Below are 5,402 nucleotides of genomic sequence, written 5' to 3'. Positions count from 1 at the left end.
AAGCCCACTCATCCCCCCCGCCCCCACCCACCCATGCACACACACACACACGCACGCACACACACATGCGCGCACACACACACACACACACTGTACTCCTCACAGCAATTTTCTGAGGTGTTATTTTCAATCTTCATCTTTAACCTTCCAGGGCATTAATCTTCTGCTTGCCAGGTACAACGTCCAACAGCAGCAGGTTGAGCTCTGGGCCAGGCAGGAAATCCCTCTCCTCTGGCCCACGTGTCAGCAGTGCAGAGAGGCCGTCAGCGTGGAGTCCCTCCTCAGCAGGCAGTCAGCACTGGTCTCAGCTGGGAGCCCGTAGCTGCCCCAAGCAGTCCTGGTGCCATATCAGCAGTTCTCTTCAGCACCCTCACCTGGGGGCCCTGGGAGAGAAAGTGTGGAGCCCCACAGACAAAGAGGCGGGCGAGACCCATCCATGGGTGAGGAGACGGCCCATGGAGAGACTCTGCCAAGAGAAGCCAAGGCGGGTGTCTGGGGAGGGAGGACAGGGGCAGAGCAGAGGCTGGTGCCTCTCCGCCCAGGGCTGTGGGGACTGTGCCTTCCCTCTGTGCTGCTCTGCTCACACCAGCCCTGAGGGTGATCTCTGACAGGGCTGTGTGTCCATGATATGGAAGCCATGGGTGGGCTGCAGTGTTCTTGGCTCGCTCAGCACAGGCACGGATCCCAGTACAGCCAGTGCAGCCGGGAGAATGTCTCTACAGAAGTGCCTGGGTGGGTGCGTTCATGTGGGAAGCAGCAGCGGCGCTGGGGTATTTCCGCTCTTACAGGCCTGGGAGCAGGCAGAGATGCTTGGGGTGTGAAACGTGGAGGAGCGGCCAGAGGCTGTGTGCAGGGAGGGGGAGGCAGGACTGACGTGGGCGCTGGGAGAAGTGGGGCAGAGGCATGTGCCTGCAAGCACTTCTTTCACTGTGATGAGCACAGCCGCCTGCCAAGCAGCCCATCTCTGCTTGACTCCAGTCCCTGGCATGCACTTTCACCAAGGCAGGCATTGCTGAAGCCAGGCCTGTCTCTCCTGGGCTCTGGGGGGGTGCCCCATCCTGCCTGTGCATGCACTAAGGGGAGTGGCTCCCCCAGGGAACATGAACTTGTTGGTGAAAGCTGGACTCTTTTCTAGCAGGAGGTGGAAGTGCCTCTGCAGCAGGCGCCTGGAAGGAGAAAAGGGCGCGTGCGTGCGTTGGCCGGGAATCGAACCCGGGTCAACTGCTTGGAAGGCAGCTATGCTCACCACTATACCACCAACGCATGCAGACCTACACCCGCCTCCTCCTGCTCCTCCCAGGCACCATCTGACCCTCTCTGAGCTTTCAGGACTATGCCAGGAGTCCGAAAGGTGAGGAAGATGTAGCAGAAGGAAAAAGAACAGGAAGCGGCATTTGGATAGGGTCTTTCCCTTCCCCCATCTCTTCTCCTGCTGCTGCAAAAACTTGCAGACGTTTCCACGTGGGGGGCCTCCCTTCCCGTCACAGAAGCACACACATCTCGGCTCAGGCCGCGTGGGAAAACATGCCCCTTTGAAGAAAATCCACCCCTCCCCATAGGTGAGCAGTCCTCTGTCAGGAAAGCTGTGAGCCTGTGCAGCTGGGAAAGGAGAAAGGTGGTTCCCACACACCCTGGCGATGCTGGGGGAAGCTGAGGATGACTAGAGGGATGGGGGGTGCACTGGGCATGCTGTGCAGCTGGAGGGACTGCGGCTGCGGGGCTTTGTCCAGGGCTGGAGCTTCGTCGCTCCAGGCAGCCCAGAAGAGGACGGTGCCCTGTAGCTGGCAGGATTCCAACCTGTGTGGGGAAACTCCCCTGGACTTCACATCCATTGCCTTCCTCGCTCAGCCGCAGCTACCCGCCCCAAACCTCTTGGCAGCAGTGATCACGTGCCCTGTGCAACGTCATCCAGCTTGCTGCGAGTTTCAGGGCCAGACTGTGTTGGGGTTTTCCTTTCCATCCTTGGGACACACCACAGCTGGGCACCCACAAACAGATGAGCACATTCAGAGCGCATTCACCACACCTGGGACTCTGAGGGAGGTGTCTCATTTACCTCCCAGTCCCTGCTGTGCAGTGAGGTGGACTGGACAAGAGGCGCCACCAGATGCCCAGCCCCGCGGAGGAAGCACTGCTGGGGAAGTCCCGGAGTTCCAGCTGCCTCCCCAGGGTGAGGAGTCTTTCCTCCCTGCCTGCCTCTGAGGCCTGGGGGCTCTAAGCACTAGGGTTGGGACCTGCGCTGCGAAGGAGAAGTGCCTGCATCCAGGGTTTCAGAGGCGTAACCCCAGGGCTACGGCTGCAGCTCCCAGCGCCTGGTTGTCAGGGTGGCATCTGGGATATGCTGATGCCGGAGCAGCATTTGACTCTCCCTCTGGCATCTCTGTGGCTGGAGGGGAGGAAGGGAAGGGAGCTCCATGTATCAGGTCTCTTAAGACGGAAGAGAAAGCAGAGAGCCCAAGAGCAGGAGCTGAAGAGGAAAGACTGCAAGGAATCCAAGGACCCCGGTCTTGAAGTTTTGAGACAGTGGAAACAGGAGACACACAAACGGCACTGTCTGCTGGCGTGGCTGCCCTCCGGCTCTAGAGAGCTGGAGAAAGAACTCAGGGGAGGCGTTAGGAGGGGTGAGCTACGTGGAAGGGCAAATGGTGGGGTGAAGGGAACCGGAGGGACGTAGACGAGTGGGGGGAAAGAGAAAGTTTGATGTCCGAGAATGAGCCACTGTAGAGGTCTGCCTGTGCACGGTTTTGTCTGGATGGTGACCACAACCCAAGTCAAGAGGCTGATCTTGCTTGAAATCCAATGTATGGCTCCAGGGATGCATAGGAGGCATTTCTGTCATTTCCGTGGCCCTGGTGCAGTGTTAGGGGCAGCTGCTGGGTTGTCAGGGTCAGCAAAAGCAAGGCTGCACTGCAAGGGAGTTTCTGTCCTCCCCTGCAGAGGCAGCTCAGTGGGGCAAACACAGACTCCTCCCATGTGTGATGCGCAGGAGACAGTGTCAGAAGGGCAAACCAAGGGGGCCTCAGCTCGGGCACACAGCCTTTGGGCTTCCTGGGGAGACATTTTTCCTCCATGGGCCCAGGCCCAGGCTCAGGCCCAGGCAAGAGGAACAGAAGCCCCCTTGAGCCCAAGCGCTGGTGCTGTCAGTGTGCAGGAGCGGCAGGGAGGGCTCTGCAAGCTCCCCACCCAGATCCTGGGGGGAGCAGAGTGGCGCAGCGGAAGCGTGCTGGGCCCATAACCCAGAGGTCGATGGATCAAAACCATCCTCTGCTAAGGCCCTTTTTTCCCAGTCCCCTCCCAGCTGAGGCCTCTCACTTTGCACACTTCCACCAGCACTCCCCTCTGTGCGGTGCTCCAGGGCTGGTGGCAGTTGTCCTGCTCCTCAGCCCCTTGCCTGTGCTGCTCCTGCCCTCTCTTTTGCTTTCTTAGCATCTTCTCTCACCTTCTCCTTTGCTTTCTTAGCATCCAGACCTCACAAAGTGCGCCTGAGGAGCAGAGAAGGCTGTGGATCACCAGGCAGACAGGAACACAGAGAGGTCCCCCCACAGGAGTGTGGGTGTCCTGGGGACAAAGCTGGTTCTTCCTTCCCTTCAGGGAGCTAAACCCCCAGCTTCCTGGTGGCAAGCGGGGACCTTCACCGCTGTGCAGGTGGAGAGGAGGTGAAGGCTGGTGCTTGTTCAGCGAAGACAAATCCAGCGGTCTGGAAGACCTGGGGGATTTCTCCTTCCTAGCCTCTTGGCTGCCACTCCCATTCGTAGGTCAGCCCGGGGCAAGGCTGAGCAAGCTTTCACAATGGGCACGTGTGCACACGCGCACACACACACTCACACAGAATACACACCCATGACCTGGCCACATGTATGAATGCAGACAAAGAGCAGTGCCTTCATGAGCACCCACAGAAACACCCACTCACGCTGGCGTCACCACCACGAATGGCCCAATCCTTTCTTCCTCGTGGGCTAGTCAGGACTGCAGTGCCACAGTGGACACCCCCTCCTCTCCTGATTCACACGTACATGCACACCTGCAGGTCCCTCAATCCCCAGCCCAGACCATAGGTCCGACCAGAGTCCCTGCCTGGGCCATGAACCCTGTTTATCCACCTCCTGCTCCAACCAGCCAAATGAGCCAAGGAAAACTTCTTTGCACATCCCTGAGATGTGACATAGGAGGCCAAGGTTGGACCTGCTCCTCATGAACAGGGAAAACTTGGCCGGAGACTTAATGACCAACAGCAGGAATAAAGCCACAGTGCTTGGGCATGCTGCGATGGTCTTAGGAAAGGCAAAGCTCGACTTGTGTTGGGACTGGCAAGGGACATTGAGAGCAAGAAGGAGAGCTTTTACTGCTGCAACGCTGTTGCTACCCTTGTTATCCCTGACTGCAGCAAGGCCTTTGGCATGGTCTCTCAGTATCATTGGAGCTAGTCTGCTGAGTTGCGGAGAGGAGACCTGGATGCTGACTTGTGTGGCAAATGGGCTGGGCTGTCAGGCTCAAAGGTTTGTGCTGGGTGGTACAAAGGCCAGCTGGTGGCTGCTTCCCAGTGTCGTCCCTGAGGGATCACTCGGGGTGCCAACGGGCTTTAACGTCTTAAGGGGTGACCTGGACAGTGGGACAGAGGGTGCTTGTAGCACATTTGTTGGAGAGACGAGTCTGGGGCGGGGCCAATGCAGCCGAGAAACTGGAGGGCAGCGCTGGTAATAGGAGAACCTCGACAGGTGGGAGAAGGGGGCCAACAGGAACCACCTGCAGTTCAACAAGGGCAAAGGCAAGTCACAGGAGCACGGTATCACAGAACCGTTGAGGTTGGAAGGGACCTCTGGAGATCATCTAGTCCAAACCCCGCTCAAAGCAGAGCCAGACAGGGCAGGTTTCCCAGGACTGTGCCCTGGGAGGTTTTGACTATCTCCAAGGGTGGGAGCTCAGCTTCTCTGGGTAGCCTGTTCCAGCATTCAACCACACTCACAATAAAACAGCTTTCCCTTCTGTTGAGATGGAATTTCCTCTGTTTCAGTGTGTACCTGTTGCCTCTTGTCTTGTCGCTGGGCATCACCGAGAAGAGTCGCACTCTGACTTCTTTACACCTTCCCATCAGATACTTGTGTATGTTGATAAGATCGCCCCTGAGCCTTGTCTTCTCCAGGCTGAACAATCCCACGTGTCCCAGCCTCTCCCCCTATGACAGATGCTGCAGTCCCTTCTTCATCTTTGTGGCTGTTTGCTGGGCTTGCTCCTGTACGTCTATGTCTTTCTTATGCTGGGGAGCCCAGAGCCAGACACAGCACTCCAGATGTGGCCTGACCTGTGTTGAGTGGAGGGGAAGGATCACCTCCTCTGCCTGGTGGCTACGCTTTTCCTGTTGCAGCCCAGGATGCTGTTGGCCTTCTCTGCCATGAGGGCGC

General features: G+C 58.0%; 2 non-coding genes across 2 annotated transcripts; one reads left to right on the top strand and one right to left on the bottom strand.

Annotated features, from left to right (window-relative positions):
* Positions 1-1,191: 1,191 nt before the first annotated feature.
* Positions 1,192-1,263, bottom strand: TRNAG-UCC (transfer RNA glycine (anticodon UCC)). Its single transcript has one exon. It is a non-coding gene; the product is annotated as a tRNA-Gly (tRNA).
* Positions 1,264-3,198: 1,935 nt separating this feature from the next.
* On the top strand, positions 3,199-3,270 carry TRNAM-CAU (transfer RNA methionine (anticodon CAU)). Its single transcript has one exon. It is a non-coding gene; the product is annotated as a tRNA-Met (tRNA).
* The last annotated feature ends 2,132 nt before the right edge of the window (positions 3,271-5,402 follow it).

This window comes from Dromaius novaehollandiae, chromosome 10, assembly GCF_036370855.1.
Source record: "Dromaius novaehollandiae isolate bDroNov1 chromosome 10, bDroNov1.hap1, whole genome shotgun sequence".
Taxonomy (NCBI): Eukaryota; Metazoa; Chordata; class Aves; order Casuariiformes; family Dromaiidae; genus Dromaius; species Dromaius novaehollandiae.
The sequence above is the reverse complement of the archived record's forward strand: the minus strand, read 5'-3'. Positions and strand labels throughout refer to the sequence as shown.